Below are 13,977 nucleotides of genomic sequence, written 5' to 3'. Positions count from 1 at the left end.
CCTCTTCGATTTCTGAGATCGGCCCTCGTGGTCTCTGAGCAGCCCAGCTTTTGAGAAAGCAAACGCCTCTTCGATTTCTGAAGCTCCGTCGAGTGCAGATTTTTATAGAGGCTGGCATTAAGTTCCACAGCACACTTGAATCTCTACCAGTAGAAGCTCATTTCTTGCACTTCTAAGATCTTGATTTGTCTGACCTCTTCCTTCTTCAACACATTTGAAAATGTCTGGACCCTCCGACCGTCGTTTTGACTTGAACCTTGGAGAAGAGACAGCCACGCCTTCTCCAGACAACATATGGCGCCCATCCTTCATATCCCCTACTGGTCCTCTTACCGTTGGGGATTCTGTGATGAAGAATGATATGACCGCTGCAGTGGTGGCCAAGAACCTTCTCACTCCCAAAGATAACAGACTACTTTCCAAACGGTCTGATGAGTTGGCTGTTAAGGACTCTCTGGCTCTTAGTGTTCAGTGTGCAGGTTCTGTGTCTAATATGGCCCAACGCCTATTTGCTAGAACCCGCCAAGTTGAATCATTAGCTGCTGAAGTGATGAGTCTCAAACAGGAGATTAGAGGGCTCAAGCATGAGAATAAGCAGTTGCACCGGCTCGCCCATGACTATGCTACAAACATGAAGAGGAAACTTGACCAGATGAAGGAATCTGATGGTAAGGTTTTACTTGATCATCAGCGGTTTGTGGGTTTGTTCCAAAGGCATTTATTGCCTTCGTCCTCTAGGGTTGTACCTGGTAATGAAGCTTCAAATGATGAACCTCCAATGCCTCCTCCTTCTGGGGTTTTGTCAAGTACTGAGGCTCCGGATAACCACCCTCCGGTGCTTTCTCTTTCTGGGGCTCTACCGACTGCTGAGACTTCCCCTAAGCAACCTTTGTGAAGGCTCCCTTTTGTTTGTTTATTTTGACTCATGTATATGTACATATTTGTGGCTTATCGAAAATATTAATAAATAAGCTTTGCTTCATTTCAACATATTGTGTTAAATACACCAAAGCCTTCTTCATAAAGTTCTTTGAATTTTTGCTTTTGTTGAAACCTGTATTGTTGAAGCTTTGTGAGTGAAGCATGTAGTTTGAGGTAGTGTTCCCTTAATTTCCCGAGTGAGAAAAACTTCTCGGTTGGAGACTTGAAAAATCCAAGTCACTGAGTAGTCACGAACTTTTGAGTACCAAGGCGTAGTAGCATATGGTGGGAGTCCCCCAAGTCTCTAGTCGAGGGAGTTGACGAATGAGGTGTCTTGCTAATAGTCCATGTCGTAAGTACCAAAACTTCATTCTTTTGTTTTCTAAGTGGTAGCCCCGGACTTTTTCTTCATATATTTTGTTTATGAAGGTTGCTAGGCCCGAATAAGTGGAATTGCAGAAGGTGTAACGGTTGGTAGCTGTTTTATGGAAAGCCATCTGACTACGATAGTCTTGCACAGGATGACTATAGGGAGATACACACACATACTGCTATGATAGAGGGTGTAACCGTTGGTGCATTACAATCATAATGGAAGCATCACAATGATGGAAGCATCACAATGATGAAAGCATCATAATGATGAAAACACCATAATGATGAAACATCATAATGATGTTTCTTTGGTGGAATTGTTTTTCATTTCCCCTAACACCCGGAATTGGTTTTCAATATAAGACCATCATCTGTAGCTCGAATCACAAAGTTGGCTTCATGAAAGTTGTTCTTTAATTCCTTAACTACAACATATCCAAATTTGAGAGCCATCAGATCAGTACAACTCTAGAAATTCAGGTACGACGAGTGATTGTGCATCATTTGTCTGTCAACACGTCAGACCTGTTGTGAGCTTCAAAAACTCCATTTGCTCTTGCTTAGATCAACAAACTTTCTTCAGCGAAGTTGTTCCTTAACTTGTGAACTACAACATATCCAAAATTGAGATCCCTCGGAGCTGTATAACTCAAGAAATTCAGGTATGATGAATGACTGGTTATTATTTTTCTGTCAACCCGTCAGATTTGTTGTGAGCTTCGAAACTCCATTTTCTATTGTTCAGATCAGCATGCTTTCTTCATTGAAGTTGTTCCTCATCGTCTCTTTCATAACATATCAAAAATTCAGAATGAACTAATGGTTAAATATTTCCAGATCTTCGAAACATCACAGCAGCTTCGAAATCTGCAAGAATCCGACTGTCATGCTTGGAGCTTCAACACTTTAATTTCCGTGGCTCAAACAGAAATGGTTCCTTCTTGAAAGTTGTTCATCTGCTCAAGAACTAGAGGGTGTCCAAAATTCAGCTCCATTGGAGAGAAGCAGCAGCTGCAAAAATTTGATAGAGAAAAGGAGGCGAAGCTTTGTTGGATTTCTAGGCTGGGGAAGATTCCAGTTTTTGTAGCAACTTCAGTACTGGTGAATTGCTTGTATTTTTGTCCATAACGAAATTTTGGACTTTGAATTATTATTTGATCTATCATAATATGTTTGGGAACATATATAAGTGAATAAATAAGAAGGAAGATTTTGGGCCCTTGTGGGTGTAAAACAAAAAATGTTTAGGTTTTGTGAACAAAATTTGTTTATTTGGAGCAAGGTTTTGTGTTGAAGCTTTGTAGGTGAAGCTTTGGTGTTGAAGCTTTCTAGGTGAAGCTTTGATGGTGAAGCTTTGTAGATGAAGCTTTGTAGATGAAGCTTTCTAGGTGAAACTTTGATGGTGAAGCTTTGATGGTGAAAGTATGTAGATGAAGCTTTCTAGGTGAAGCTTTTTTAGGTGAAGCTTTGTAGGTGAAGCTTTTTTAAGTGAAGCTTTGGGCCCTTGTGAAGCTTTGGAGGTGAAGCTTTTCGGGTGAAGCTTTTTTGGGTGAAGCTTTGTGGGTGAAGCTTTTTAGGGGAAGCTTTGTGGGTGAAGCTTTGGAGGTGAAGCTTTTCGGGTGAAGCTTTTTTTGGGTGAAGCTTTGTGGGTGAAGCTTTTTAGGGGAAGCTTTGTGGGTGAAGCTTTGGAGGTGAAGCTTTTCGGGTGAAGCTTTTTGGATGAAGCTTTTTTTTTTTTTTTTTTTTTTTTTTTTTTTTTTTTTTTTGGCGCTTGACACGGTCTTCATTTGCTTGTTTTGTAGTGACTGTGGAAGACGGATTGCTTTCTGATTGAGAAGGGTTCCGGCATCGCTTTGCACCATCTTCATGTGGGTAATATAGGAACTTCCTTATGTTTTGATCATGCATGTAGTGATAGAATTTGTTTCTTCTTATTGTAGATGTCAGAGCCTGGAAGTTCTAGTGATGAGGGCTCTTCTAGCTTTAGCTCTAAGTCTGAGTCTGCAATGTCGGAGTCTTCAGGGTCTTTGTTAGAGTCCGGTACTAGAGAAACATTGGATGATCTTCCCAACCGTCAAACTTTAGCTATTGCTAGTTCTTCCTCCATGGCGTTGGGTGAGGGGGTTGTTTTTGATGCCATACCCATAGTTCGCTCTGAGTTCACAGCAGACCATCTAAAGAATAACTTGTTAGATAATGAGAAGCAGGTTGAGGCGCTAAGGCAGTCATGTAATATCCCTCGTAGTGTAGGGATACGTTTGGTACATGATGAAGAATGGCCTTCTGAGCCTCCCCAGGGTCATGTTATGTTCTACACCCAGATATTACTGACTTTAGGGGTGAGACTACCTTTACATCCGTGGTTGCAAAAGATGTTATCTTTGATCGGATATGCACCTGGGCAACTCAATCCTGGTTTCTGGGATACTTTGATTGGATTTTATATCATTTGGATGGAGTGTGGGTTGTGTGAGCCTTCCTTCCATCAGTGGCGTTACTGTTACAAGATGCGCCCAGCAAAATCATGCACTGGTTATGCCGAGTGTGCATGTCGGAGTGAGAGAGAGCGTATTGTGTATGGTAAGAAAAAGGCATACTACACATGGAAAAACCGTTGGTGCTTTCTGTATAATGATTGGGAGTATGATAAGGGTGTCACGCCTGAGCGACGTGTGCTTACTCACTTCCAGACTGTAGGTTGTAACGTATCAACCGTTCGTACTATTTGCTATTTGTTGTGGTCTTTTCTTGCTTCTAACACTTTGCTTCATGTAGTGACGCGGGGCACCATCCAACTGTTTGGGCAGGAGCTATCTGACATAGAGAAGGTGTTGAGGGTGCCCAAAGAGGATAGACACTTAAGCAAGCTACGACCCTTATTTCGTCGGTACGGTTTCCAACCCTTAGTTTCCGAGAGCCAGGGACGATCGAGTAAGTTGTATCCTTCATGTAAACTTAGCTCAATTCCTTACTTTATTTGGAAAGTTGTATTTCTTATTTTGATTTTCCTTATGCAGTGGAGAAGGTAAGCAAGAAAACAGGGACTAGCACCCATAAAAGGAAAGCACCAGTGTTAGTTCCTTCGGAAGACATCCTACCGCATAAGAAAATTCATAAGTTCCGAGGGGAACCATCCGTTAGACCTAAGTCCCAAGATGTGGTCCTTAAGGGGCCTGCCTTTAGGAAGACTGGAGTCAAGGCCGTTGATAATGCTGCTGCCGTAGTTGCAGGAGAAGGGAGCCGACTGTTGCCTCATCCTCTTACTATGGAGCACACTGTCCAGGAAAGTGATCCTGGTTCCCGCCATGAGGGGAAAGGCAAGGAAAGAGCTGGCAGTGTCCCGTGGAAGGACTTGAGGGTTGCCACGCGGCCAAAGGATTTTGGGGATATCAACAATTGCTTGGCAGGGCGTCGATTCGCCTTCGATGAGCTCGGAGAGCCCTTAGCTAAGGATGAATAGGATTGCGACCGGATGTTGAAGCTGTCTTCATATGTGAGTGTTACTTTGTCATTTCCTTACTTTTTCCTCTTTATTATCATTATTTAGGTAGTGATGATCGTCTTGCCATGCAGGTCATGGCCGAGTATCACGACAGACTGCAAGAGGTTGAGCGGTACAAGGCAAAACTGAAGGAGAATAAGCAGCTTGTGGACGAGGCCCGGAGGAATAAGGGACTTTTGACTCAGGCCCTCCAACTGAAGGACGAAACCATGGAGAGCTTGAAAAGGCGAAATGGTGAGAACCTAAGGCTTAAGAAATTGTTTGAGGCAACTAAAAAACAGTTGGAGGTGGCTACCTTGGAAGTATCCAAGGTTAGGGGAGAATTGGATGGTGCCTTAGTTGAGATTTCTGAACTGGAGAAGAGCATTCCAACTGAAAGGGAGGCTGCTGTGCAAGAATACTTAAGTTCTTCGACCTTTCATCTTGCTATTAAACCCTACTGTGCTCAAGAAGCTCGCTTTGAAAAAAGGAAATGGATGGCCGTCCTTGATCGTTATGATGATGGGAGCATTCTTCGAAAATACCACGAAGATATAGATGAGCATCATCGAAAGGGCGAGACATTTGTCCTTGCTGTTGATCCTAGCAGCGAAGATGAGTCTGATAATGAAGGTAGTGCTGATGCACAGACTCAGCATGGTGAAGAGGATCTTGGGGATGCAGAGGATGATGGTAGGACGCGGAGTGATACTGCCAGGGATTCGGCTTCAGATGAGAATGAATAGCAGTGTCTTTACTATCTGCATGTATTCTGGATGTAGTAGTCTGATGTGTGTATAACATGTGCCCATGTTATAAGCTTGAGAGTTTTGGATTTTAGGTGTTTATGAGTGTTTGCACTATTATTAATGCATGTTTGGCTATGTATGAATAGATCTATTGTTTGGATATAAGCCATTGTTTGGTTGTTCCTTTCTTTGTATAGTCTTGTCGACACATACTTAGATTTTGCTTCGTGTTGGATATATCTGCTTTGAGGTTTCAACACTTGAGTGTTCCCTTGCTAGGAATGTAAAAGAGTGAGGGCTGAGTTGGCTAAATTACCTCTTTATTGAATTCATTGCCAAATGGCCTTCATTACATAGGATGCCGAACGGCTATAGCTCAACACTTGTACATCGTGAGTCTATTTGTAGTAGTACTTCAAGTGATCAGCGTTCCATGGATGGCCAAGGGTCTTGCCATCGGAGCTTCTAAGTGTGTAAGAGCCAGGGCGACTGATGCCAATGACTTCATACGGTCCATCCCAGTTTGGACTAAGTGTGCCTTCACTCGGGACTCTGTCGCAGAGTAATCTTTTCTTTAAGACCCAGTCTCCTATTTTGAAAGAACGAAGCTTGACCCTAGAGTCATAATAGTTGGAGATGCGCTGCTTGTAGGCGACATTCCTCAAGTGAGCTTGGTTTCTGTGTTCCTCGACTAAATCCAAGTTGAGGGTGAGTTGTTTGTCATTTTCACTTTGAATGTAGTTCTGGACTCGGAATGTTGCTTGCTCGAGCTCAACAGGGACAACCGCCTCTGTGCCAAAGGCAAGTGAGAATGGAGTTTCTCCTGTTGAAGTCCGATATGAAGTGCGATATGACCAAAGAACTTGGGGTACAAATTCTGGCCAACAGCCTTTAGCTTTGTCCAAGCTGGTTTTCAAAGTGCGCTTGATTATTTTGTTGATGGCCTCAACTTGTCCATTAGACTGGGGATGAGCTGGAGAGGCAAAGCATAAGCTGATGTTGAACTTAGAGCAGAACAACCTGAACTTCTTGTTGTCAAACTGTCGCCCATTGTCAGTGACTATCGCATTGGGAATGCCGAATCTACAAAGGATGTTCTTCCACACGAAGTCTTCTATCTTTGCCTCAGTAATGGTTGCCAAGGGTTCTACTTCGGCCCACTTTGTGAAGTAGTCCACTGCAACGACTGCGTAACAGACTTTGCCCTTCCCTGCCGGCATTGGGCCGATCAAATCAAGTCCCCACTGGGCGAAGGGCCAAGGGCTGATCATAGGAGTAAGAGGCTCTGGAGGGGAATGAGGAATAGTTGCATATCGTTGACATTTGTCACATGAGCGGGATACTTTGATGGCATCCTGGTGGAGTGTTGGCCAGTAATATCCTTGGCGAAAAGTCTTGTGTGCTAGGGACCGAGATCCAGCATGATCTCCACAGACTCCCTCATGTATTTCCCGAAGGACGATTTCCGCCTCGGCAGGCGTAAGACACCTTAAGTATGGCAGGCTAAAACCTCGCTTATAGAGTTGATCATTGATGATCAGGTAGCGGGTAGACTTGTATCGAATTTGCTTAGCCTGGACTTTATCATTTGGGAGGGTGCCATGAGCAAGGAAATTATAGATCGGGGTGATCCAACTATCCCCCTGTTGTAAGTTGCATACTTCTGCGGCCATGGTGCTTGGTGTTGCCAACAGTTCGACATGAATTTTTCTTCCAATCTTGTCTTCCACAGCTGAGGCGAGGCGAGCCAGGGCGTCTGCATGACTGTTTGCCGCTCGAGGAACTTGGGTGAACTGGTAGTGGAAGTGCTTGAGCAAAAGTTGTGTTTGCGCAAGATATGCTGCCATGGAGCTGTCCTTAGCATCAAAGTTGTTGGTAACCTGGTTGACCACTAATTGGGAGTCACTGAAAATATCAATTTGTTTAACCCCGAGGTGTTTGGCCAAACGTAATCCTGCTAGAAGGGCTTCATACTCGGCCTCATTGTTTGATGCCTTGAATTTGAAACGAAGAGCATACTCCATTGCTACTTTGTCGGGCGTAGTCAAGACTAGTCCCGCTCCACAGCCCTGTTGGTTGGATGAGCCATCAACATACAGACTCCATGCTGAGGTCGTTGATTCTACCTTCTGAGCTTCCGGGGGTAATGAAGCCACTGCTTCAGGTGTAGAAGCAATGTCAACCGGATATGTGAAGTCGGCAATGAAATCTGCTACTGCTTGACCTTTTTCGGCTGGTTTTGGTTGGTAGGAGATGTCAAACTCACCCAATGCTATCGCCCATTTGATCATTCGCCCAGACGTGTCAGGACTCTGGAGTATCTGTCGAAGAGGGTGATTGGTAAGCACGATGATGGCGTGTGCTTGGAAATAAGGGCGAAGTTTCCGAGCAGACATGACCAATGCTAGAGCTAATTTCTCAATGTTGGAGTATCGTGTCTCCGCATCTTGTAGGGCTTTGCTAGCGTAGTAGACAGGTCGCTCAATATTCCCATCCTTTCGAATGAGAACGGAACTTACGGCTGAAGCTGATACCGATACGTAGATAATGAGAATGTCTCCTACCTCGGGCTTGGAGAGTAGAGGGGCTTTACTCATGTACTCCTTGAGGTTTTTGAATGCCTCGGCACATTCATCAGTCCATGTAATGTACTTCCTACTTCCCTTAAGTGCTTTAAAAAAGGGAGCACATTTGTCTGTGGCCTTAGAAATGAACCTGGTTAAGGCTGCCACCTTGCCAGTAAGGCTCTGGATGTCCTTTGAAGTTACCGGTTCCTTCATGTCGAGGATTGCTTTGATCTTCTCGGGATTAGCTTCAATGCCTCGTTGGCTAATCATGAAACCTAAGAATTTGCCAGAGCCTACGCCGAAGGCACATTTGTTGGGGTTTAACCTCATTCGATACCTCTTCAAAATAGTGAAAGTTTCAGATAGGTTGGTGATGTGTTGGTCAGCATGTTTGCTCTTGACTAACATATCATCAACGTAAACTTCCATGCTCTTCCCAATCTGCTCGGCGAACATTGAGTTGACTAGTCTCTGATAAGTCGCTCCTGCATTCTTTAGGCCGAAAGGCATGACTTTATAGCAGTATAGTCCTCTGTCGGTAGTGAAGGCTGTGTGTTCTTGATCCGAAGGGTTCATGAGGATTTGGTTGTATCCTGAGTAAGCATCCATGAAGCTCAGGAGTTCACACCCGGCCGTAGAGTCTATAAGTCTGTCAATAAGAGGAAGAGGGAAGCTATCTTTCGGACACCCTTTGTTTAGGTCGGTGTAGTCAACACACATTCTCCACAAGACCTTTTGAAGCAAAAGACTTTCTTTGGTCGGATTTTTCTTAACAAGGACCACATTTGCTACCCATGTCGGGTAATTGACTTCGCGGACAAAGCCTATGCCTTTAAGTTTTTCAACTTCTGCTTTCATTGCCTCGTATCGTTCAGCGTCATAAGATCTTCGCTTCTGTCTCACCGGCTTGATCTTGGGGTCAATACTCAAACGATGACAGATGACATCGGGAGAGATGCCTGGCATGTCCTCGTATGACCAGGCGAAGACTTCAGTGTTCTCTTTCAAAAAAGATATCAATGCTAACCGAAGGGGTGGTGACAATGTGGTGCCAATCTTCACCATGCGATCTGGATAATCTCTTGAGATAGGTACCTTCTCCAACTCTTCAGCAGGTTGGGCTTGCTGGGTGAAAGAGTCATCTCGAGGATCATCGGGTTGATTGTTGCTATCAGGAAGATCCAAGTTCGCTTCATCTAAGCTGGTCTTTGTGACTTGGTCATGTACAGACAGGGTTTCCTTGGGTCCGGGCAAGTGTTGTTGCTTAACTGAAGTGTTGTAACATGATCGTGCACTAAGCTGATCTCCTCTGATGTAGCCGTTGCCATGGGGGGTTGGAAATTTCATCAACAGCATATGCGTGGATACCATAGCCTTGAGATCATTGATGCCTGTGCGCCCAAAGATGACATTGTATGCCGTTGGGCAGTCAACCACTAGGAAGTTAGTGGTAATGGTAGCCGTGTAAGGGCCTGTACCAATAGTAAAGGGTAAATGTATGCTCCCTAAGGGTTGCACGATATCACCGGAGAAGCTTATCAGAGGAGAAATCGAGCGATCGAGCAAGTGTTCAGCTACACTGAGCGCCCTGAAAGCTTCGGCAAACATGATATTGACCGAAGCCCCTGTGTCTACGAGGATTCGTCGAACATCAAAGTTGGCTATGTGAGCCTCCACGATCAATGGGTCGTTATGAGGGTAGATGATGCCTCTTTCTTCCTCAGGGTAGAAACATATCGGATCCCAGTTAGGTTTTTGATACTTCCCTCCCCTGATGTCTTCCACGTGAAACACTTGGTGACCAGGCCTCAGACTTCGTTCACTGTTTTTCATGGCCCTATTGGAAGATTCAGATATGGGTGTGCCGCCGCTTATGGAATATATGACATTCACCTGGCGTTGGTTACGGTTATCCCTTTGAGGGTGAAGAAGGAATTGATCAATTTTTCCTTCTCGTGCCAAAGCTTCAATACGATCACGGAGGATGATACATTTCTCGCTATCATGGCCGTTATGCTCATGGTAGCAACAAAACGTGCCCGCGTTATTCGGGGGCGTGTAATCTGGGTGCCTCGGCTTTGGTTTTGGTATCAGGTGAGCTATGCTGGGGTAAATGGCCGCGCATGTGGCATTCAAGGGCGTGTATGTCTCATACCTTGGGGTAGGGGGTATCTTGACGCGGGTTTGACCCACTGCATTGACTGCCTGGGGGCGAGCGTTATTGTGGCGATACCCTTGGTTATCGGGATAATGTCCCTTACTCTTTTTACTGAAAGGAGAGTGGTGAGGATGGAAATCCTTCCTCTTGCCTTGAAATTGATATGTCTGTTGATTCGGTGAAGCATTATGCAAGGCATGGGGAGGTGCCACTGCTGTTTGGGAAGTCGAGGTCTTCTCATTTAGGTGAGTCTGGCTTCCACCTCCCACTTGTTGATAAAGGATGATTGTAGGGGGTTTCTCCTGATATGTCTTTGCCTCGGCGGAGGCATGGTTATAAGCCTGCGCCATCACCTCAGAGTAAGTCTTCCAAGTATTGGCATTGATCATGTATTTAAAGAAACAATCACGTAGGCCTGCCGTGAAGGCTTTGAGGGCAGTCTTGTCATCTGCTTCGGCACACCGGGAGTATTCATGGCTGAAGCGGCCAGCATACATACGTAATGACTCGTCTGGCTTCTGGCGGATAGTGTACAAGTCATCTGCAGAGTGCAAGCGATCGGTTTGGAAAATGTGTTGGGAAACAAATAGTTTCCTCAATTCCTCAAATGAGTCTACCGTCTCAGGTGTAAGACGACAATACCAATTTAGAGCTCCACCAGAGAGGGTGGAGGGGAAGAGAAGACATCGCTCTTCGTCGGTGTGCATCCGGTATGCCATGGTGGACTCAAAGAGGTTAAGGTGCTCAATTGGGTCCTCTTTTCCAGTATAAAGTTGCAAGCCAAGCTTTTGCTTTGTCTTTGCTTGAAGGGGGGTGTTGAGGATCCTCCTTGTAAGAGGGCCAGGCCTGGGTTGGTTCCAGTCAGGTATTTCAGCCTGACGTTCAGCCTTCAACTTGTTTACTTCCTCAAGAAGTTGTAGGACAAGGGGGTCCTGAGCGGAGTTATGTGTCACTGGAGCTTTCTTTCGTAAATCTCCATCTCCTCTTGGAATTAGGAAGGTTTGATCAAGGGCATGTGATTTTTCCCTGGACTCGCTGTACTGGCTTCCAGGGTATGTCTGTCGGAACACCTCTGAGTCCCCTGTACCCTCATGTCTCTCTGGGACTTGTTGCCCCTTCCCCAAATTGGTGGCCGGCTTGGGCCGTGGCAGGGGACCGAGTCTCTCAGAAATCCTTGGGTCATTAATCTTTGAGCTTATATGGATGGAATTCTCTCGACGTTGCTTCAGGAAATCCCGACAATCGCGAAAGACGGCTTTCGATCCTTCTGCCCCTTCAGTAAAGAGGTGTCTCCCTCCACTTCTCATGGTTCGGGTTGAAGCAACTGGGTTAAGAGAAGCCTCATGTTGATTATCAAGTCGAGGGGTAATCTGTTCCCTATCAGGGATATCTATGTCGAATGCATGTGACCCTCCATGTTGGAGGGCACCCAGTTGATGGTTGACTTCCACGGGGGCAACAAGCTCGCGTGTCTGAGCTTGCCTAGCTTCGTGGAGTGTCTCGAAGAGCTTCTCATATTGCTCCTGGAGGACCTCATTCTTCATTGCTATCTTGTTGTTCTGAGCTTCCAACTCATCGACTTTAGCTTGAAGAAGAACTCGTTTTCCTTCCTTCTTTCGTTGTTTCGCACTATGTGCAAGGGGGGTGTCATTCTGTGTGCTGTGGCTTCCTTCGCTTCCCATGTTGGAGAGGGATGCCTGGTCAAAAGAAAGTGTACGAATGATAGAAACCAGCTTGACACAGCTGAAGAGAGTAGGAATAAGTGTCGTTTCCCACAGACGGCGCCAAATGTTGATGCACAAAACCGGAGGTCTTGGAACAACAGAAAGTGTCAGGTTTTGTGACCTTCGCTTGGTTGCTTGGTTGCTTCAGTCACTAGTGAGGATAAGTACGTAAATGAATAGAGACAGAGAAGCAAACACAGGATGTACGTGGTTCACCCAGATTGGCTACGTCCACGGAGTAGAGGAGTTCTTATTAGTAGTGAAGGGCTTACACAAGTACAAAGGATCAAGCTCTCAATTTAGTGAGTTCTTGTGAATGATTTAACACAAAATGGCATTAGGCAATATTGTGGGGGAATGACCCCTATTTATAGAAAAACTTGTAGCTTTGTCACATTGACATGTGTCATGTTGTGATTGGTTCTTGATGTCGACACGTGCTGCGCTCTGATTGGCTTCTAATCTTGACACGTGTCGAGTAGTGATTGGCCTCCTGGTCGGAGGGGAACTCTTCTGGGTCCTTGACAGTATAGCGTTGGCCGGTGCTCGGTAGTTTCGGGATTGGTCAAGTATGGTACAAACAGTTTGCTTATATGATTTCCTTGAATGTGATTTGGAACGCATTCCCCAATCTCATTCATACTCTGGCCAGAGATTCCAAATCATATCATAGAGTATTCTCCCTCAACTGTTTGAAGGTTAGAGATCCCTTGTTGCGCATTCACTTGTCTCCATAGCTAAGTGGCTTAACCCCAACGATGCCGTGACACCCCGAGGGGGTGAATTAGACATAATCAAAGATTAAGGACTTAACCACAAGACAACTGTGATGCCTCAGGTCAAAGGACTACTTTGCATTATCCCAACCATGAGTTCTCATGTGACATGGAATATAAGAACTCTTCGTTGATCACGTTCAGTGAACTCATTCTCTTATTGAGCACCTACGTACTTGTCTTGATGTCACACACACCAATGACTCGAGACTAGTCACTCTCCCTGAGAGAAGACACAGTACGTACTGATCTTAACGGACTGTCAATGCCCAATTGGTAATCCTATGATCAGGAACATTTAGGATGTGTCTACGAAAGAATGGTCTCATTAATCTAACTTCATTAGATTGCATTCTCCCAATCACATATTCCTTGGACTTTATCGTTTAAGCATATAACATTTATATGAGACGGCTCAAACAATAATCTTTGCCCTTTATATATTAAACTAGATTAGTTTAACATTTGAAATGTCCGTAAAGTATCATCATATGATTGGTTTTAGGGCACATTTCCAACAATCTCCCATTTGCACTAGAGCCAATCAGCATTGGTCATCAGTGATGATACCTCTTCTGTAGTCATTTCATAAATGGCTGAAAAGTAGGCCTAGACAATGGATATCTATATGTGTTATCCATAGAAGCAACCTTGAGAATAACGACGTCACCATTATACATGATTCTCAATCATGTGGTTCAGTCTCTCATTTGAGTTCGGATCTTGATGAGACCTTGATTCCCAGGCTTGAGCTATCGCCCCATTAGTGTCATACACTTTCTGGTTGGAACCGTATAGAGAGTTCATAAATGAACTTTCCCATCCAAACAACATTGTTGTAAACTTCTATATGGCAATATATCTTGCATTCATAATGGAACACACTAAAGTCATTACTTTAATGTTTCCATCCAAATATCTCTTTAGTCATAATAAAGAGATATCTGTTTATTTCTTCATTCGTAATGAAGAAACATCCAATGATGGATTAGATTCATAATCTAATACATTTACGCTTCCATTACGTTACTCTAATTCTTCCTCGATCTTTGAGGAATTTATCCTTTAGTATTTCTTAAATACTTAAGGACTCACTTGACAGTTGCCATGGTTCTGATCCTGGGCTTGTATTGATATCGTCTTGTACCGTTCTAGGTACAACTCATATCAATGTTTTTCATACAATATGAAATACATAAATCACCTTTCTGCTTACGCATAAAGGA

General features: G+C 44.5%; 1 long non-coding RNA gene across 1 annotated transcript; it reads left to right on the top strand.

The window, feature by feature from the left end:
- Positions 1 to 1,855: 1,855 nt before the first annotated feature.
- Positions 1,856 to 2,330, top strand: LOC139196375 (uncharacterized). The gene is made up of 2 exons (XR_011581210.1): positions 1,856 to 1,958; positions 2,134 to 2,330. It is a non-coding gene; the product is annotated as an uncharacterized lncRNA (long non-coding RNA).
- Positions 2,331 to 13,977: the final 11,647 nt, after the last annotated feature.

This window comes from Malus domestica, chromosome 01 (genome assembly GCF_042453785.1).
Source record: "Malus domestica chromosome 01, GDT2T_hap1".
NCBI lineage: Eukaryota > Viridiplantae > Streptophyta > Magnoliopsida > Rosales > Rosaceae > Malus > Malus domestica.
The sequence above is the reverse complement of the archived record's forward strand: the minus strand, read 5'-3'. Positions and strand labels throughout refer to the sequence as shown.